Below are 23191 nucleotides of genomic sequence, written 5' to 3'. Positions count from 1 at the left end.
CATTATGCAAATACAGCAAAGAGCCTTTTAAAACCTGATTAAAGACCTGACCTACAGATTAAGTAGGGCCATCTTAATATTGTGCATGAAAAGAATGTCCTGTGTTGGGGACTAGGATAGTGAGGAATATGAGAAAATACTCTGGGTTTAATTTTCTAATGCTAATTCCAAAAATAAATAGATTTTTGGGAAAACAATAAAGAAAAATGGAATTCAGAACTGATGACCTGTAAAGTCTTTGCTTTAAGGACAATTGTCCCTTATCTGCAATGTTCTAAGTAGCAGATAAAGATAATATGCAAAATTTCAATGATGCATGACAAACTTTTAATATTTTTTTTCCATCTACCTTCTTCAACCAAAATTTTGCCTGTAAGGAAGATTTAATACTTCTTTCTAGATAGGGAGACAAAGCATTTTCTATTTTTTTAAGTGTTACCTTTCATTTCATGTATCTTCTGCAAGAAAAAGAGGGAAGTAAATTTATATATTATGAGAAAATGCAGACAATATGAAAATATAAGTGCTCAATATTAATAGAATATTTTTACAGGCAGCTTTTTCCACTTTAGAGAACTTCTTGCTGCTGTTGTATTGCTCCATTTGTGATGCAGAATGAGAATTGGTTGGGATGGAATTCTGCTTGCAGCACAGGCTGGTGAGATAGATGGCCTCATTTGATTTGATTGTATAAGCTTTGAGATCTGAAACTAGTCTGCTGATGTAAACAGCTGATCAAATGAAAATGCCTTCTTGGACAGTAAGGATTCACTTAAGGATTTAAAAAAAAAAATCCTTGTGCTAAAAGAAAAAAACAAACACAGGAAAAAAAGAGAGGAAAGATAGAAAGGTGAACACACTGTCTTGTAATTTTCTTATAAAAATTGTCAGTTAATAGAAGAATTAAGACAGTTGAACCAGCTCTTTAAAAATCCATGTGACACTGGTTACAGAGTGAGAGTGGATAAGCCATTTACACAGTGTAATTTACTCTTTGAACATAAGTTTTTCATTGAGGTTGTATCCATGATCAGACTACAAATGCTTTGGTTGGAGTTACTGCATTTGAGGATAGCTCTTTTATAAGCTGACCACAAATAATCCTGATGCAGGTATGTGTGTCTCCTAGCTTTGAAACAGGATCTTTAACGTTTGTTTCACATCACAGCTATTGAATATCTTGACAAAGTTTAACTCAAAAAGAAAAAAAGGCTGCAAGCCATAAGGATCTAAATTCTCTGGGTTAAATCTCTTTAGGAATGGTTCTGCACACAAAGGATTAAAGATTTCTACTAAGTCTATATCCCTTTTCCTGTTCTGATCCCCCTTAACTTTGTCCTCTGTGATACCATTAGCAAAACTGCAACCCAAAAAGATTTTGGTTTGATTTACTTCCAGAGTTTTAAGTATCTCTAACAGTTTTTATACTCCAAACACATGCAATTAACACAGTTCAAACTAAAGCACAGAGCCTTATTCTGAATTTGTTGTAGGAAATTCTGAGAAAATGAATCCAAGAAAAATCTTACAATTCTGCAGGTTTCTCTTCTATGTTTTAGAGGCTTGCAAGGTTAAGAAAAATTTACAGAATGAGATTCCAATGACAAGAGATTGGAAACTGACTCAGGCAATTTTGAGTATTGATAACAAAGTAACTCTCTGACTGTCCCCTGTCAGGCACTGACAGCTGATGCATGTTCAGTACATGGTGAGTGCTCCCAGTTCCATCAGCCTGTCTCCATAATGTCATTGCTCATAATACTGTATGCTGTCATTTTGGTCTGAAGCACAAACAGTGGCTTTGTTCTGTGAAAAACAAATATCCCCTCTGCTTTATGTCTTCAGAACAACAGCAGACATAGGTCAAAATAAGGATGGTCTAAGTGAAAGCTGAAATAAATTGTCTAGCATTTAATTTTTCTAAGCCAGAATATAAATAATGATTAGGCAATCCATGTGTGGTCACCCTCTTGTTCCTGCTGCTGATAATAATACTTGTGGCACTAAACAATTTATATAGCCAGTAATATATCAGCCCAGCAAACAAATACGAATCAGTGAACCAGCTAAATATTGTGTCTGAAACGCCCTTCCTCCACAAACTCAGCAGAGCATAACACATCAAAATAAAAGGTCAGAACAACCCCAATTTGAACATTGCTAGTCATCTTTGATTGGGTTTGACTCTGAGTCTCGTTTATCAGTGTAAGCAACTGAAATGATATCTGTATTTCCAAATTCTTTCTAATTTGTTTCACTGCAGTATTTAGAAAGGAATACAATAATTTCTGCTTTGTTCATGATTTTTGTTTCCTCCAAATAGTCTCCAAATTTGCTTTTCAGCTTTCTGGAAGCAGAGAGAAGAACTTCATTAGCATTACTACTGCTACTAGTATGACTAATTGTTATTATTATTATTACCAGTATTTCTGAATTTTTAAGTTACTCTTAGGTACACCACAACAGAGGTGAAAAACAACAGGGAATCTGCAAGGCCACTGCTCCCAAATATTAGTTTTTTCTTAACTAAAACCATTAGAAAATGCTAAAATTGGGAGGTTTATAAAGCTTTTTTCCATTTTTCTGGCAGACAACTTAGAAAAATGTGACTGAACATCTACAGTATGTGCTTCTAGCTTAAGGGCCAGCTGAACTGATGAAAAGGTAAAGCAGGAAATAAGAGAAAGAAAAAGACAATAAAGATAAATAGATTTAACCAGCCTCCTTTTGCTAGTTCACAGAAAATGAAAGTTACCTTTAGCTAAAGATCTTTCTTGAGGGGATCACAGGGCACATTGGTGTTCCTTGTGGTCCAATTTGTTTGATTAAATATTCATAGAATAGCTAAGGGTGAGGTTTTCCTCCAGTTTAATCAATAGGAACATTGCCATTGTCTCCAACAGGAGTGTTTATGGCATGGTTTGCCTAAATGAATGCAATGTATATTCTTCTATGCAGCAAGAATATTCACATGCTTCAAGCCCATTTGCAGCTCTGCTTTCTATCCATCTGCTGATTCAATTGCCTCCACATTGTTATCCAGTGGCATTTAAAGTTCTCTATGGTATCTGAGGCAACCAAACAAAGCTGGTTCATATGTCACAGGACTTAATTGGAACAGTGCCTCCTGAATTGGCAACAGCTGGCCAGGTTGTTTGCCCTAGGGCAGCTCAAATGACACTGGATAACTAAATTAAGGCAAATATTTCATCTCAGATTTTCTGGCCATAGACTTCCAGTCTTCCTCTGCTAAGGTTGCTTGCTGTGTAAGTTACAAAAATTAGTGAGGAGTTAATTTTGTTCACAAGGAAATGTGCAAGGCAGGGCAAGGCTCTAAACATTGGGTGGTGATGGATCCATCTCCTTTTATCACCATTATTAGCTCTTTCCAAGTGAAAAGATTCTAAGGTCCGTGAGTCTGTCTCTTCCAGTGTTAAATTACAATGCATTTGAACGACCTTATGGTGCAAAACCAGAAGGGAGATGGAGACACTTGTTCTCTTGACACTCATTCTCTAACCCAAATTGCCTTTCCTTTCTCTTGCAGGGCTGGTCATTCACTTATGAAAGCATTTTGGCAATACTGAGGGCTCTTCCTTTGATGTCTGTCAGTAGCAATAAGGACGCATCCTTTGCTGGTGTAACTTGACATGTGCCCAATGAAATCACCTAGTACATTAGCTCATCACTGTTACCCTTGAACTGAAAGAAACAGAAAAAGAATCTTTGCTTTTAGTGGGTAGCTGAAGCAGATCATACCCTTGGAAAGAAAATGTAAACCAGGTTTTGTGCTTCCTGGAATTCTGTGTCTTCCTTAGCAGCTCAGTTTAAAGGAAAGAGCAGATTGTTAAGCACCACTTGCATAGCTTGGTAAACAGCAATTAAAACATGAAATCATTGATTGCCACAGAATTACTGAGAATCTTTCTTCCCACCTGAATTATAATGTGGTCTGACAGTTAAAGACAGATTTGGTGTAAAGTCTGAAATTCATGGCTGAATAAAGATTTTACATAAATCTGGAACATGTTTTCAACTGTTTATAAAAGCAAACCTCTGAGTCCCTACTCTGTGCTCTCAGATTCCTAGTAAAGGTGAGGAGCTGGAAAGAATATAGAGGGGTAGAGTGATTGACTTCTAAGGATTTATCCAAGGATCTGAATGTTGATATCTTGGCCTGACAACTTAGCAGGATAAGGTAACAGTTTTCAAGCACTTGAACAGTATAAACATGAAAATATACTAGGAATTATTAAGGTTGAAAAAAAAGATATCAAAATCACCAGACAGTAAGCAATAGGACTGCCTTCAGAGCATTTTGTACACAAATATCTTTATGGAGCTTAAACAGTTATTACAGATGATTGCAGGTTTTTTTTTTTTTCTTCATTATTTTAAAAAATTATTAGTCCTTTTTAGAATCAGGCCTGAAGCAATGGAAAAAAAGTAGTCAAAAGAATTCCAGAAAATAATATTTTCTAAATATAACATCTATTCAGCTGAGCAATAATCTTTACAGGGAAAGAATATGAATCCCAGAATTGAAGGGTCTACTAAAAGCAATCTTATGCTGACATTGGTATTGACTGCATGATTTAATGCAGGGCAAATTTCCCCATCTCAAATATCTATTATTTTAAATTCAACAAGAACTACTGGACAGGATTTATGAAACTTGCCTTGTAAAAAGAAAAACTTTGAGCGAGAATATAAATATACCTCAGTTTTTACATCAAGCTGTCTTGATTTACCACAGTGTCTCTGCAAACCTATGAAGTAGTGCTTGTAATTCAAGGCTGCTCATTGTAATACATAACATTTTACTTTTCTGTCTTCAGTGTGTGTGAAATGGCTAATTAATATGAACTCAAAATGAATCCTGAATTTTTTGTATATATAGTTAGTTACTCATGTTAAGCTTGGATTAAGACCTGTAGGATCCAGTCTCAGGGTTACTTCAAGAATTTTCCCAAGGGCTGTTTTGTCTGCAAGAGTACTAAAGTTTAATGTTCTTTTTTAGTTTAAATGTAGCTGCCTGGACTAGTCAGATAATCTGATATTTTTTAAGTAACAAACAATTTATAATTTCCTTTGCTAATGGACCAGGGACAGTTGTATTGTAATCTGGATAATTTACTGCAATATGAACATATGCTTCAGACTGTAACAATTGACCATAGATTATCTCTGTATTCATATGAAAATATGACCAATTTGTACAGAGTATTATTGATCAAAATATTAGTTATTTGAATCTATTAGGGCATTTGAAAATCTTAGCTAATGCTGCTCCCCAGTACAACTCTGATGATCTCAATGGGGGGATCTCAGCAGGGATTTGATTTACATAATTCCATAATTCTCATCTGATTTACATGTGTAAAAATGCACTTACCATGGGGGGTTGTGTTGTAATTACTGAAGAAAAAAGGTGCGACTAGTATTTCTCATAAAATTGAATAAATAGCCAATGGCTCATAAAAGTGTTAAGTAGACACTTGAATATTCTCTGCTGTATTGTTATATGAAGACTGTGGAAGACATTCTGACCCTAACAGAAAGAAGAAGGAATTTAAAGACTGGGAATTTTCTGGACAAGCAGACACCTAAGGTCTAATTCTGCTTTCCTCTGTGATCTTGGTATGTTGAATCTGTATTCAATACCAGTGTTCTCAGTTTCTAAAAGGAATATGAGAAAACATACTGGAATTCCAGGCTGCTTCATAAGCACAAAAATCTGGATGATAATCAATTATCAGAACTGAACTATGGAGTCAAGATAAGTTCCAGCAGTCAAAGTACTGATCAAGCTGAGATCAAGTTCCAACACCAATTTCTCTGAAAATTGTTATTAATATTGTGATAGCCTGCAGAATTTAATATATCTTTTTTTGGTACTTTTTTAGGGTTTTTTAGTATTTTTAGCTAACAAGGAATTTTATCTATGTCTCAGGAGACTTTTCATAGCAAGAGAGAACCACACTCAATAATCACAAAAAATGCTGTCTTTTCCTCTAGCACGCCTTGCAATTATAAATGTTTTTTCTCTTTCTTCTTATGAAGTACAAAGTTCTGCATTCTTAAAGCATGCAACACAAAGAGTCAAGGGACCTGCAAGGTACTATTAATTGAGGTGTATAACCTCACTCTTCCTTTGTCCATTTATTTCCTTAAATAACAGGCTTGCCTTACAAGGAAATGAAAAAAGATGCTACAGCTAACCCCAACAAAACATCTTGTTCTGTAGCTAAATTACTCAACATCAATCATTTAAGATCCTGCTGTGGAATTCAGTCTAGGTATAATTGTGTTTTTTCAATTGCTTTCAGTTAAACAGAATTCCATTGTTTGCTTAATAGACTTCAGAATAACATTGTGACCACTCTAAATAAAAAAGATCCTCCTTCATTCAAATCCGTTATGAAGCAACATAGTCTCTGGACATTAAATAAATATCCACAATGACTTACCCTTGAAGATGTATTTCTCAGGACGTGCACTAATGCTTTTAAAATGTGGTTTACCTACGAATTGCACAGAAGTATTTAAGTTCAAGTGATTCCTTATTCTTGCTTGCTCCAGAGAAGGGACTGCTGTGAGTTTCAGATATGCTTTTTCCTCTTGAAAAACATGTAATCCATTATATAATTTATTAGCAATTTCAAATATTTTCTTATTATTTCAGTTTAATTAGAATGCTGGTATCTAGTTTGCAGTTTTAGGAAATGAAAATATTCTCTTTGTTGTAATCAAAGGTAAGCTCCAGTCAAAGGTTCTCTATAATTTTTTCAGCAGTGGACTTCAGAAGATACATTGTTAAAAAGAGAAGAAAAAGAGAAAGGGAAAAGAAAGAGGAAAAAAAAGGAAAGGAGAAAAGGGAAGAGCTTTTTTCTTTGTAGCTTAAAGCTTTTAATGCTGTGTTTAGAGTGCTGGTGAGAAGGACAGTGTTATAATCTCTGGAGGATATATTTGCAGTTCAGGACATATTTGCACATTTGTTCATTAAAGATGAAACTGAGGTAACCAGCTCAATTATGGGATTCCATATAGCATATCATGAGATGTACTATTTGAATGAGTAAGTCAGTTGAGAAATCACTTTAAGGAGACCTCCATTATATAAATTCTCAATTGTAAGTTTTCATACCACCTAGTCCTGGAGAAAATGCTTGATGAATATTAGTTGCAACAGGATTGTTGAAGTGCCACATTGAGAAGATACCATTTCTCCCCAAAGTGACCACCAGCTGCAGTTATCTTTTATCACAATCAGGAGAGGTTTTTACCTGTTTCTTGTACAAGCATAGCAGCTAGCTGTAGCAATGGGGCAAAAACCTTCTCTCCTGCCTGCCTATCTAATTGTATTGGACACACTTCTCTGGAAATTAAACTGCCTTAGAATTAGATCTAAACTGGAAGAGGGTAGGTTTTGATTAAATGGGAGGGAGAAATTCTTTATTGTGAGATTGGTGAGGCTTTGGCAGAGGGTGCCAGAACAGCTGTAGATGTGTCATCCCTGGAATTGTTCAAATCCAAGTTGGATGGTGCAGTGGAAGGTGCCTGTGGACATGGCAGTGGGTTTGGAATTAGATGGTCTTTAAGGTCCCTTCCAATTCAAGCCATTTTATGATTCTATGATAATAAAAGTTCAACTAGAAACAGATACCCAAAGAAGAACTTTCTAATCTTTTAAATGGGTGTTGCTGTTCTGGAAGGCATCTTTAGGTACTGTTTGTGGAGAGCCATTTATGCCTTTCTGTGTTATAGAGGAGGGAATGGAGGAGGTCAGAAATAGGTAAATCTATAATCCTGTAGCTGGGTAGCAGCTCACATTAATTACAAGGCTGCTTTTATAAGCCATTCTACTGAGACATTTTATCACTTTGAAGGCAAATGAAACATTCCACACATTTTTTTGAGCCAGCTAAGATAAAAGAAATATCTAAGGCTATCACTATCCAGCTCAGGACATTTCCATCTCAGCTAAACTCTGAATGTTATCACTGAAAAGCTTATTCTTCCTCGGGTTACATTTTTCTAATTGATTTTACTGTATTTCACATCTATGTATTTTTCAGTTCTTTTAAAGTTTTCTCATTTTCTTTTTCTATTATCCCTTCATTCATCAGGTCTTTTTGTATTTCCACATATAGTTCAGAGTTGTAAAGGCACTTTTCTCCAGATCTTTGCACTTCCATTAGCGTATAGTCCAATGGTACTGAGAAATCTTTTTATTACTGTTTCATGCTGTTCCTTGCCATGACACTAATTTCTTCTCTCATGGAACTTCAAGCAGTCCATCAACAATCCTGTCTCTTTATACTTAGATCAAATGTTTGGGATTTGTTCTAAACAAGAATTAAAATCTCAAAGCGTTCATTACCAAGATAATTTTGTGAAAGTTGTACTCAGACTTTAAGATAGTATGTAACCTCAAATGACACAACAGGCCACATTTAAAGCTGATTTTATTTGGGGTACAATTCTGCTGGGCTAAATTGAGCTGAACTTGTTTATTCAGGAACTCAATCTAATCTGTAGTTGAAATGTGAACATGAAAATGCATTAGATAAAGCACTGCTGTCCTGTTAACGAAGTTTGATGGCAACACTTCATTTAATGTTCTAGATACACACCACAGACATTGCCAAAGGCAAATCTAATTAGCTGTGTGAAGAATTCCTATAGATCTGTTCTCACTTACAGAAATGTAATAAATGAGAGTAGATCCATGTCAATTTGCTATATTAACTTTTAAGCTGGCTTCAGAATGATGCATTCAGAAGTAAAAAAATCCAACAGCTGTGGATGTATGTAGAATAACAAGTGCCTCATTTTTGGTACCAGGTCATTACTGAGATCTTTATTAACTATGCTGTATATTTGAATTGAGTTATCCTCTGTGCCTTTTATGCATATTAAAGTCTGAAAAATACAGAATATAAGCTTTGTAGACACCACACAGTCATTTCACCATATCTGATTACCCTATGCAATTAATTAAAACTAAATACTAGCTCATATTCATCACTTATCAGAACTTTATTTGAATAACAAAGGGGATAAAATGCAAAACTGCATCATGAAACAGAATGGACATTCAGTCTGGCAAATACAAGTATTCATTAGGGCCATATTAGGTCATGGCTGCTTGAAGGGTATTTAAAATGAATAAGAGTTGGAATGAATAGTGAAGTATTTTTGGAAGCTGATGTTACAAATTAAGACAACTGTTCTAGAAAAAAAACCCCACAACTTCCACCAACCTTAACAGTGGCAGACCTCCATTAAATATATAAATGTGTGTGTGTGTGTGTGTGTGTGTGTGTGTGTGTGTGTGTGTGTGTTGATTTAAAAAATGAATGGGCTCACGACACTTTTTGAAGCATGTCTTGGGCAGATTCAGGTCTGGAGGAGGTCAAAACATGAAGTCTTCTGGCAAAGACTACACATCTGTTCTGTAAAAATGGCTAAAATGGCTAGTGATTAAGTGCATACTGCACAGATGTTTACAAAAAGAGAAAAATAAAACTTATGTCTTTGACGGACTTGAATGTAATTTTATATTCTGCCTGCCTGAAAAAAATTATAACTTACTGGTTGTAAATGTTGGGAATTCTGTGGACACAGAGAAATTACCACTGCACTGTTTGAGACTCATGAGTGCTCTCCTAAACAAATACTATTTTGTTTTAATTTCATAGAATTATAGAATGGCTTGGGTTGGAAGCGTTTAACATCACCTAGTTCCAGTTCCCCTGCCGTGGGTAGGGAGGCCATGATCAGGTTTTTCAGGGCCACAATCTGACCTTGAACACTTCCAGGGATGGGGTGTCCACTGCATCTTGGGACAATCTGTTCCATTCCCTCACCATCCTCTCAGTAAAGAATGTCTCCTTCTCCCTCACAGTTTATCTAATCTAATCAAAATCCCAGAATATGCTGACCATTGCTGCTTGTCCTGTCACTATCTGACCATATAAAAAGTCCCTCCCCCTCCGTTTCATAAGCCCCCTTCAGCTACTAAAAGGCCTAAATGAGGCCTCCCTGATAGATATAAAGATAACTGGTACAAGCATATTGTTAAAACCAGGTAATTTTGGTGTCTCTCTGTCTATATATTTGGATGCATGCACACATCTGTCTGTCTGTATCTATCATCTAGGTATGTATGTATGTATGTATGTATGCATCTATCTATCTATCTATCTATCTATCTATCTATCTATCTATCTATCATTTCATCACAGGTACTTCAGGGAGAGTTACGCCTAGTTATTTCCTTGTCCAAAACAAAGCAGAAGGTTGGTTTTTATCTTCCCTTGTGTAGTTTTCAGTACAGGAAAAGATTTGTTTCTGCAAACTCTGTCCGCAGTAGTCCAAGGTTGAAGTTACCTCTTTATATTTGGCTGGTAAAACTCTTTAGCTAAAATGGAATCTTTTCTCCTCTAAAATGATCTGAGCTGACTCCTCCACTCTGTCTACTAGACAGAGTATTCTTTCTTCCACCTCAGCTGGAATCACTAAACTTCTTTTGAACTTATTTAGTGTACAGAGATACTTCTCATACACAGGTTCCATTGTTCGGGTCCCATTACCCTGCGAAACCAGGTGTGTAGGTATTCTTAAATCAAATCACTAGTTTTACTCAAATATTTCTTCTTCCTTGAACTGCCTTGCATTCCAGGTGTACTGCTTCCCCAGCACTTTTTTAAATCTCAGTAGAATGTTTCATATCCCTGAAATGAGTGCTTGTGTACATAAATTTTCTCAGCACTTCTCATTTTCTGAAAAGCAAAGTTATTTTGAAGTGTATGCATTTAAAAAAGGGATTTATAATCATCTTATTATACATAGGCATTCATCCTTTTTTGTATGCTTAAACAACACAACAGTGAAATTGTGAAAGGAGGTATTTGTAACAATTTTGCCTTCTGTTAGAGATAAAAAAACAGTTTTCATATGAGACGTAGTACACTATTGCAATTATTTGGTTTATTAGCTGCTTTGTCTTAAACCTTTCTTCCATGATAACAAAAGTAAATGAGTTTATTTGAATATATTTATCTGCCTTAATTACTTGAAATAAAATACTAGTGATTTGCACAAAATAATACTGCAGGCACTTGTTGCCAATTCATTTTTGTTTAAGAAATTAATTTTGTGTATGAACTGTGGGAGAAATTAATTTGAGAATTTAGTTTTTTCAATCCGCTTGTTTCATGAACACACACACACACATGATCCCCTTAGACATCAATAAATTTAAATTAAATGTTTTCCTTATTGATATCCTGCTGACTTCTAGTTTCTGTTAATACCAAATGAAATGCCAAAATATAGCTAAATCTCTGTAGTTCTATCTAATGTCAAATAATCAAAGATTCTATTATAAAAATATGGTTTTGTTTAAATCCTAATACTCAAAGACATTTCACAAGGTACTGAAAAGGCCTTCACATGCTGCCACAGATGGTATGATTATCTAGGGTTTCTGTATAGAATGTGAGCAGATGACCATTTTTTGTGATTTAGAAAGATTCTTATTTGTAAATTAAAATAATGTAATTCATCTGGAATTATGTGTCTAATATTTTTTTTCCTTGGAGTTACAAATCACATAGTATGAAGAATTTACTGAAATGGTATATTGAAGAAGATGAGTAATTTTGTAAAGGAAATTAAGAGCATAAATTATTATTACATTATTATTATTTTGGGCAGTTGCATTATTTTCCCCATACATTTCACCCTTGTTAAATGCTATAAAATCTTACTTATGAGCAAATTATAATCAAACCACTAAATAAACATAGTGAAGTTTCTCTAGGCTATGATGAATGGAAAGGATTGGAAGAGATAAGCTCATCAGATACACTTTATGGCTCTAGAAAAATGTCAAGTGAAGTGGTTTTGCAAATAATAACAGGCAAGAAGTAATTGGGAAATGAGTTGTACATAATTTTAAATAGTTGAAAAAGATTTAATATCAAAGTGTGGGATAGCAAATCTGCCCTCGATTTTTGAGAGAACACACTTTGCATGGAGGTTCCTGGGAATGGCACAGCTAACCTGGTGCACATAGGATATGCGTGTAGGATATACAGGATATGCTGAACTTTGGAGCAGGGGAACATTGAGGGTATTGGTCAAAGGCTTCCACAGTGCCTTGGTCTTTTTTCCTCAAAAAGGGTGTTTCCTTTCTCAGTACTTTTGTGAATATTATTTTCTTCAACAGCTTGAAATGTTATACATAAGGAACTACTTTTGTGATAGTTGCTGACTATTTGTTTCCCACTTAGAATGAGGAATTAAAAAAAAAAATTGCATGGAATAAAACAAAAACACTTAGAAATATCCTATAAAGTACTTCTTGTAACCACTGTAGTTTTGAGTGGTAGAAAATAATCTCAATCCAAAACTTTTATGTCCTTTACAAAACTTTTGATTGCTAATTTTGATATAAAAGTTATTCTAATTAAGATTATTTAAAAATATTTATCCACATAATCATACAAACCAAGTTTGCACTAAAACTCCACGTATAATAATGTTTAACTAATGACCCAAAAGCACTTACATTTGATGAACCCACCTTTTGTGAGTGGGTTCATGTGAGGTATCACAGAATCACTAGATAAGCATGGCTTAGCCACTCTAATGTTGCCTTTTTCCCAACCTGGAAATGAAACCCAAGATAATTTTACTGAGGAGGTAATATAACAAGGGATCTTTATTTGAAAGCCTTCAGGAGCAGTTATGGAAGGATGTCCACAAAAGTCCAGCCTGCCACGGGGGTGAGTACATATTTATAGGTTTTAGGAAATTAGCATAATTGATTAAAAACACCAATTAGGAGAATAAGTGGTGATGCAATTCTTCCCCCAGGTGAAGTCCCTTCTCTAGAGTCCTTCCCCCAGCACTGGCTGTACTTTGCCCATGAAAACGTATCTCAAAGAGTTGTTCTCAGCCTTGGTTCCCAGGAAAAACCAAGATAGCGCGGGGGACTTGTACCCCCCCAGGGCTTGGAGATCTGGAATTTGTTTTTGGCTTTCTGCCTAGGGAAAGACCATGGAGAAGTACTGGGAAAATGAGTCACTAATACAAGGGGTGACAGAGTTACAAATATATGTGTGAAGAATATAGAAACCATATAAAAGTAAAAAAGGCAAAACCCAAAGTGGCATCAGCAGTCTAGAAAAGTATGGCATCAAGCAGTTCAGTAAAATGACAATGACTAGCTACAGATCTGCCAACATTGGGAATGAAGGACAAAGCTATATCTATGCTGGCAAAAAAGGTCAGACATGAACCTGAGTACCAGACATACTTTTGCTTGCCCCAAAATTAGTGGGAAACTTGCTTAAATTTTTGAAGCCCTTGGTAGGGAAATAATTCACTTGTTACATTATTATTTTTAGGTTTTTTTTAATATTCTTTTACCTAGTTTTTGGCTTTAGGAAAATCATATCTACTAAGTCTAATGATTTTTCAAATCCTCTACCTGCAGCAAATTAAGCTATAAATAGATTTATATGCATTACAAGTCTGGGTGAAACCTTTAAGATGCAGCACTCTCCCATCCTTCACAGAAAGTAGATGTGAAGTTTGAGGAATTAAAAGTTCAAAAAATTGTGTTCTGAAGTCTAAGATTAGAAAGATTCTGCATATTTATCATGGCTGGTGAATTGTTCTCCTGAGATCTGATGTGCTATTTCAAGTGCTGAATTAATTAAAATATGTGATTATATATCACACTTTTATTTTAGTGATTGTGCTGAGAAGTAGTGAGGCTAGTTAAAATTCTACTACACCTCACAGAGAAGAAATAGCTTTGAATATCCTCAAAAGTACTCCCACCTCCTGCAATAAATGGATTAAAAGCATTGAGAAGCTGTAAATTAGTCACACTGTCACTTGTTATTGCTAAAGTACATTATTAATATCAGAAAACACAATTTTCAAAATGAAGCACTGCAATCTCTTGTTTATCCCATTTTTGTATCAATTAAATAAAAAGGAAGCTAGTAGGTAATTTAGTAATATCCACTGCTCAAATTAGAAGTTCTACCTCTCATGTCCAAGAGCTATCCCTGTGCAGATAAGTTAAAATGAAGAGTCATATATTTTGAGCACTTTCTTTACGAAGATATGATATTCTTTTCAGTAACAAACCAGATGTTATCTGCTGAAAGTGTTATAACTGTGCAATAATTTGCAGTAATCTGCTCTGCCCACTTTGAAGCTCACCTCTTGCACCATTCTGACAAACCTTCAAGTTGGCAGTCTTGCCAGTTTGGACTTAGAATAGTAGAAAAATAACTTTTTGCAATCATTATGTTCTGAAATATCAGAACTACATCCTTACAAGTGGTTATAGAGTCAGCCTGTTTGATTTTCTTCCCAGCTCATGATTTTTGGTCAGCATTTGAAAACTGGATAATATAGACTTATTATTCCTGTTCGGGCTGCTCTATAGCCTTTGGGTTCTTTGTCTTATTTATAGGATGTCTAGCAAAATCAATTGTGCAGAAGATGGATTATAGTAATCCTTTGATTTTGAAATGAAAATATCAGTGCCATCTTTTTGTGCTGTAAAGGAGCCTACAGCATTCTGAGAGCACAATCAACAGATAGCACTTGGCCTTTGAGCAGGGTTGAGCCTTCTCTCCTTTCTGCATATGAATTGCTACAGTTTTTATTTAGGGATTATTTATAAATCACTCAGTGAATATCACTACTCTTTCAGATCTACTGAGATTTGGAGCCTCTACTGTTCAGTAGCAGAAGTCAGGGAAGAAAGGCAGTGGGGGACTGAGTAGCATAAGGGCAACCACCTTGCCCTAAGTGACATTTCCAATACTGTGAAGAATGTGTGGTGAGGAAAAGCTTGACACAGCTCAGCTATTTCCCTCTCCTCAGACCAGGTCCTTTCTTTATATTTCCAAGGTCAATGCAGCAGTAATTACAACAGGGATGATTGCATTGATGCAAATATCTTTAAGGCCCTTTCCCCCTCTGTTCTTCATATCAGTCCAAAATGCTGAGAATGACCAAATCAGTTCAACTCAACTACGGTGGGATGGAAAGACAAATGTTTGCTGACTTCTGGATGCATGCTGTTAGCAAGAGCTCCATCCTCTAATACCTCAGGATCAAACATATATGGCTTCAGCAAGAAGCTATATACACTTGATCTTGGTAGGTTTCAATGAACAAGCCCTAAATTCCCTCTTTCCAACACTTTCACTCCTTTTGTTCTTACTCATGCTTTTCTTCTCCCCTCCCTGATGTATAAGTGCACATTCCTAACAACATCTCAGAGTTTTAACTGAAGCAGTTTAAAATTTATCTTGACCTGACAGCAATTTCAAATAAGAGAAATGGAGAGGAAAGTATGCATCAAGAAACACACTCCTGATCACATAAGTTTTTCAACAGATGGGAAAATGGACCGAAAAATGAAGCATGAAATTTGATGTTATTGAGTGGAAGAAAATATTTTGGTTTTATTGTCAGTTCCTCATGCTACTTAGCAAAAGAGAAAGGGGTCTAAAAATAAACCTATGTATTAGAGTTATAGAAAATGTGCAAGAAAGAATGACTTGCATCAAGCTTGTTGTAGAAAAATAAATAAATAAGGCCATTAAAGAAGATGGGTGCAGTCATCAGAAAACCTCTGACATTAACTTTTATGAAGCAGTTAAAATTCTCACTGCAGCTCCTGATTTGCATGTGAACTATGACCAATCATTCAGTCTGAAAACAATATGAGATAAATTTACAATTTAGCTTGTGTTCTGTATGGCTCAACACAAATGAATCAAACAATATGCAATGAATTTCATGGACTGTTAAGTTTTAGCTCTGGTGATGTAAATCACAGGTGGGATTGCAGCACAAAGTGCTGTTGGGTTGAGGAAGCAGTAAAGCAGAGAACCAGACCTTGTTTTGACTAGACAGCATCAGTACAGTGAAAAACAAAATAGAGACGTAAAGAATTGTGGAAAAAAGAAAAGCCTATTACCTTAAAGAAACTTGCATAAATAACAGCCATGAAATCGCCTGTTTAACCTAACGGGAGAGAGACTGCAGAGCTTCCTCAGTGAGCTCCACTTAAAGACCAAAAATGCTTAGAGGAGTGACAGTCCACAAATACAGCTATTATAATAATTTTTTTCAACTAGTTCTGTCAGCTGAAAACAAAAGTATTTTATTCTCTGGTTTTAAAACAGTAATGGATTTTGATTTCATGGCAGCATTTTATCTGCATTTTACTCATGATCAAAAGATTAGGTTTATTATGAAGAAAATAGTCTTAGATTTCCACTTTATGAAACTAAACTCTTATGATGAGTTTCCTGTTTGCTTATCTTGACACAAGATTCTGAATACACATTCCACAGTAAATTTGGTATTTACAATCAGCTACTTGAATCTGTGGATATAATTTGTGTGAATTCCATTATGACTTTTCTTAACATAATCTTTTCTATTTCCATCTTAATATCTTGGTTTGAGTTTATTTAGTTTATCTAGTTTTATTTAGTTTATTTAGTTTATTTAATTTTCTTTCCACATTAGATTTGTCTCCTAGAAAGTATGTGGTTTTGGAAGAGTCTACCCTTAACACATATATCTTTTCAGATGCTGAAAATAAAGTAAATATCACTATCATAAACACCAAATAAAGACCCTTTGCAAATAGTACCTTCTAAATATCCACTTCAGACAAAGATTGTAAGGGATTTGATAATATTTTGGGAGGGATGAGGTGGTGGTTATGGTGGTTTCAGCTTATTTTCTGTTTTAAGTTCACCAGACCTTCATAATTCACTAATGAGCTAGAAAAATAAGAAAACCTTCCCTTGGGAGGTTTTTCAATAGGTTTTATTAGTGAAATTATAAGATTCAGTATTTCTGGTTCCAGGTTGGCATAACCTAGTAAAGACTAGTAAAATTTTACACTTTACATGAGTAATTTTGGCCTTTAATGAAGAATATTTCTGCTCCAAAATCTTGGTGTGGGGGATATGTAATTTTTAATCTACTTAGGCTGCACTGTAAGATTGGTTGTACAGAACTGAAAGATTACTTCTTTGTATGATTAAGGTTTTGATAGGGAGAGGACAAATGATTCATTTACATCTAATTAATTAATCTAATGTGACACAAGACTTGTGGAGACCAGTCGTGAAAGGCTGGTGGTAGGCTTCAAACTTCAAAAGCAAGAAGCTCACTCACCCAGCAGCCCTTGCAAAGAAATGGTGGCTCTTAGAAGATGAATGTGGTTGTGAAATACCTTGACCCAAAGCTTAAATGTTGGTCTTTTCCTGCTTATCTCTAGGAAAGTAACTTCTCTTCATCTGGAGGACTAATAACCCCATGAGCACATAAAAAAGAAAGCATAACAATGGAAAGAAGTGACTCAAAGTGAAAACTAAGTTTCAGAAGAATATAAATCTCACTTCTGATTACTCTGGACCAGTAGTTGTTACGAAAAAAGTTCAAACATTTCAGAAAGAGTGAATAAAATTAATTTTAGGCAACAAAACCCTAGAAAAATCATAAGAACAATGAAAGGAAAGAGGAGGGGGAAGAGCAAAAAAAGAAGTAAAAGGAGATAAAGAACATATTTTAATATTTATACCCAAAGTCCTACAAAATCTCTTTGTCACCCAGCAATAAATTCACTGACCACTATCTTTGTACAAAAACAAACCAGCAGCTGTGCCTCTCTGCCTATCATTAGAGACCTCTCTTTGATGTTTTCAGAAGCAACTCATTTAGCCTGCCTTGAGCAAATGTCTTATTAATAATCTTCTTTGTTTTTGTGGGTTGGTTCATTAAGTTCATGCATGCATAAAGTTGCTGTTGCTGCAGATAATGTGCAAAACATTTATAAATTTTGGCTTTTCAGACTCTTAAAACATTTATTAATTCAGGAAAATGTTACTTGTTTCTAAAATCTTACTTCAACCAAGGCACTTAATTAGTCTTTTGGTTTTTTTCTCTTTCACAACATGAGTATAGACTTTCCAAATTTTCTGTGTGAACTCAACTCTCTGCTGTGCAGACATTTTATCTAGTAAGAGTGTCTCTCTGCCCTTTCCCCACTTATTTATGTTCCTTGTGGATGGGGGCTTGGATGCCAGGGTGCTGGGCACGGCTGTGCAAGTCCCTTCTTCCTTTGTCTGAACTGCATGCAGAAAATAGCTGTAAGTATACATCCAAAAATTAAAAATGCATTTTTATTTTCTGCACTGCAAAATGGAATCAATTTTTTTTTTTCCAGAAATATTTCATCTGACACAACATAAACCACCACTTTTCTAAGCTGTGGGGACATCCTAGGAAAGTGCTTTCAGTCCCTCCTACAGAGTCTGTCACACTTCAGATAAATTGATAGATATTTGCTAGTGCATTAGCTGGAATTCATCAGCAAGGCAAATGGCCTAACTGCCAGGCTGGAATAATTTTTGCAGTCTGGGATAATGACTATTTAAGTATTTTTTATACAAAGAGGAAACATACAAGCAAAGACTGTGAAAGATCTGCATCAGAATATCTAAATAGCTAGAGACCAAGACATTCATGCAAAAAGTAAAGGGTATAAGTTCAAATTTTGGTCTGGTATCAAATGGAGGCTTTGAACTTTTTTTTCCATGTGAATTTCTATTCAACAAACTATCCCATTTCTTGAACTGGGATACTTACTATTTTTTCCATTGGCATCTTTCCAGTTTCTAGAAAGTTGAAAGCATATATATATATACTCACAGTGAGGCTGGAATTTTGTACAAGTCCAAGTAAACAGCCCATTGCTAAAACACTGAATACAAGCAGTTGCCACCACTTCTTTGTTTCTTCTTTAAATGTAGGTTTCAAAATTTTTCCCTTGATAAAATTATTTATTGTATAAATTACACCTGAATTGAAAAAATTAGTTTTCTGGTACAGAAAAGTAACTTTAGGCCAGTCATAGTGTTCACAAACAAACAAAAGTGAAATCTCAGATGTAGTGGGAAGAGGTGTTCAGAAAAAGGTAATAAATATGTTATGATGTGAGACAAAAAATATATGAGGTGAAGAGAACATGAGGGAGACCAAATTTAGAAAAACCCTTCATATTTCACCTATAGCTATACTAAATGGCACGTAATGAATTTTGACCTGATTGTGTATTCATTTGAAGAGAAAACAACTATTATCAACTCACTCTCTTAGATATGCTCTTTTAATGTTAGCTAAACAAGACATGGTTAATTTATTTCTGCCAGAAGAAATTTTTACTTCATTGTGTTCCTGGAAGATTATGTCTGAATTCTTCCTTAGCAACATTTGAGAGGCACAGTAGCAACAATTTATCTCGCTCACACTGCCCACAGAAAGAGCATCATAGTCCATTTTATTCACTATTTTGCTTATAAAATTATTAGAATATTATTTTATTTTATTCATAATATAATCTTCTAATATTCAATTTTATAATATTCAATTTTCCACTCTATTTGTAAAGTAAATCCAAAGAGACAGGACAACATAGGAATCCCCATATTGGACTGGAAATAATGAGATACAGTATTTGAAATACATGTAAATATACATAGCAGAGATTACCTTCAAACTACACATTACTTTTATGCCTTAGCAATTCATCCTTTTGTCCCATTCCAAATGGGAATTTTACATAGAGTTTCAAAGTTGTCTGAGTCATGCAAAGATTTAAGTTGCAGTGCTACTGATTTTGAATGCTGTTTCAACTCCTAACTTGTGATTTTGATAAAAACAGCTACCTTTTTACTCCATATATTTGTGAGTTGCATTTTACTACAAAAGGAAACAGAAAATTAATGAGGCTTATAGCTTAAAATAAAAGAAAAAAGTCCTTCAACACCTGAGAATTTGTATGACAGCACTGAATCTCATTATTTCAGCCATTCTTGCTATTTTTGCTTTTCAATCCTCATGTTCATTGAATGCAGTAAGAGTATGAGGAAAAAAAAGAGTTGTGTTCTGATTTTCTAATTTACCAGTTCACCAGTGCAGACTTCATAGACTCACTGCCTTCAAAGTTGCAGAGTGGAATTCAGTATATATTGTATCTTTTAAAAGGAATATAAATAGCATGAAAACTGTATTTTGCTGGTTTCTGATGCTTGAATTTCAAAATCCTGCACACTAGGATAGATGGCATCAGTCCACACAAGTAATGTAGTTCCTTATGTACTGTTTCAGAAGAAATATAAAGCATGGGAAGACTCCCTCTGCATTTAAAACTAGGTAAAGTGTTTTTTACAGAGTGTATGAAGGAATATTGATAGGCAGAGGCTATTGATAAGCAACTACAGAGAAGCACCTTGCAACAATCCTTGGGGCTCTGCATGACAGTGTGGCCAGCTCAGCTGAGCTGGCTGTGTCTTTGTGCAGGTTTTTGGGTTTTTTTGGCCAGACTCCATGATTTTAAAGGCCTTTCCCAACCTAAATGATTTTTATGATTCTGTGATAGCACAGGTATGTGCCCTCTCCATTCTGTCAGGGGAGAAAAGAGTCAGGCTTCGTTGACCTCTGTCTTGCACCACTTTTTCTGGTTCTGTGCTTCTGGAAACTAGATGTGCTGAGATAAGGTTGCACTTCTGAGAAATCTAAAGGAGTTTCTATAGAAATCTAAAGAAATCTATAGAAGTTTCTATAGAAATCTTTCTGTCTTTCCCAGACAGGTTCATTATTTCCTAGGTTTCTAATACTGGGAAGTTCTTTTTCCTACTGCACCTTTAGTTCATAGAAAAAAGTGGAACTTCCTAAAATAATGTTCTGTTTTCAAGGTGGAATGAAGGATGTTAATCAGATTGAAACATTTACTTCAAAGGAAAAGCAATCAAAATAAAATCATTACATAATAAATTTTTCCATTCTCTTCCAGAAATTTGGATGGGAGTTCTGGATCTCATTATTTCAGCCATTTGGACCTTTGGCATCCAAGTCACAAAATGATAATGGATTTCAGTTTTGGTGATCCTTTTCAAGTGACTGCTATCTTCTGGAAAAGTTTTGGACTTTCTGAAGTATTAAGGTCTGGATAATTACTTAAGTTTGTGATCAGAATACCCCAAAGGAACATAAATCCAAGTACTGTGCTATGAAATTCTTCAAGAAGAAAATTGTTAAATGCACACCTAATGTTCTTAATCATCTGCAGTGACCTTGACAATAATCATAATTAATTGTAAAGTTTTACTTCAGTTTTACTTTAATGAAAAGATAGGCGCAAGAACAAGACTGATGTAATTAGAATAAATATTTTCGGTGTGCTGTGACAGAGTGCTAATAAGTGTATTTCAAAAAGAGGAATACTATATGAAACAAATGGATACTCATCATTACTAATGGAGAGGAGTGAGGTCTAATACATTGTGACATGTTTTACCTAATGAAACTTCCATTGCTTCAGTGGTTTCAGATTTACCAGAAGAAGCCATGTTATAGTATAACAAAATGTTAGCAAATTCCAGGTAATATTACAAAGATTTTTATATCCCCACTGCCTTTTCTAATGAGTAAGGAAAGAAAAAATATCATTATTTTCAAAATACCATTTAAAAATGGGGGAAGTCCATATTCTCCTTTTTGTACCCCAGAAAAACTGAAGTAAGTGTTTAGTTTATTTCCTTAGAAACTTGCTCTGACCAGAAAAAGTTTCCATTCATTTTAGTACATACTGATTACAGTAGCAGTGCCTTGTTTCAAAGGATCAGGATGATTTAGTGCTGCTTATTGAAATCTTCCCCAAGACCTAAATGCCCAGTCTCTTAAGCCTCAAAAATATTTGTTTTAAAACTCTTCAGGTACAGCTTTTTCTTTGCTCAATAGCATCAGTTTCCATGATGGTTGCTATAGCAGGGAGTTAATAATAATATTGTGCTACTCTGGAGTTCACTTCTTTGGCCTTCCTTCCACTAGTTATTCCACTAAGACCAAATTATTACCCTGTATAAAATGAAAAGCCACTATTATTGCTTTATGTAAGTACACTTAAAATTATTATTAGTAGTGTACTTGGTAAGGTTAAATCATGAGGTCTTTGATGCTAACTTCAAAGATTACATCTCCAATTTAACTAGAATAAATGAGATGGTTGCCTCTCTCTAATTAAAGGCAAAAGAGTGTCTATGGTACTCAGCAATTATCTGTCACTTAACACTGCATTATAGCAACATTCATTGCATTCATTTTATTATAATTACAATTACCTTACATTTACTGAGGGCCCAGTCTTCAGAACACCAAGCAGTCTGAGGAAATGAATCATGCTTTTTTGAAACCTAAGGGAGCCTGGGTACCAAACTGAAGGTGAAGTTCAGTTTGCAGAGAATTAGGATGATACTGCCAGCAGCTAGAACCATCCTCTAGGGCCCTGTTTGCAGGGACAGATTTACAGGTGCTTTCCAAAAAGTGAAGTGAACATTCTCTTTGGTTGATTCCTGAATTTTGGGCTGTTATTGCAGTGAAAAGACAACATCTCCACTTCTCATCTCTTTTTCAGGCTGTGGCAAACAGTAACTGATGATGGGTTAAGCGAAAGGGAACTCCAGCTGGTTTTACTCTTGCAGGGAGTGAAAGCAGCACAGCAGGAACAGGGCACCAGTTGAGCTGAAAGCTTAAGAGAAAGGAAAAGGGATACCCTGGAGTGAACAATGAGTACTATTCTGACTAAACAGAACAATTTCTAAAATGATCACCTCTTAAAAAATTTTTGTGAGGCAAGTGATATTTCTTGTTCCTTCCTCTTTCCTGACTTGTCTGTATTCGTGTCCTTTCTATTTTGTCTTTAACCGTTAGCAAAATCATGTTTTGCTTTCCTGAATGCTCCCTGGAAAAGAGATCAAAAACTTAAAAGCCTGTACAATTATGATAAGATTTTAAAATTTTTTTTTAAATGGGGTATTTCATTGCACAGTGTAGAGCTCATGCTGTGTGAGTTTCTTTAATCAGTGGAGAGAAAAAATTTATGCAGTCTAACTGTGACTGTGCAAATTGTGAATACTCACAATCTACAAAACAAGAGCTTCAGATTTTTAGTTCTTCAAAACGGCTGTGAAAATTTCTAAGTCCTTATTCCCCAAGACATTCAGAATAAAAGATAATTAGTATTAATTATTATGTTCTTATTTGCAGTGGGAAGACAATGTTT

Source organism: Melozone crissalis, unplaced genomic scaffold, assembly GCF_028551555.1.
Source record: "Melozone crissalis strain CALT ecotype California unplaced genomic scaffold, PUWL_Pcris_2 ptg000002l_1, whole genome shotgun sequence".
NCBI classification, from domain to species: Eukaryota; Metazoa; Chordata; class Aves; order Passeriformes; family Passerellidae; genus Melozone; species Melozone crissalis.
Note: the sequence above shows the minus strand (reverse complement) of the source record.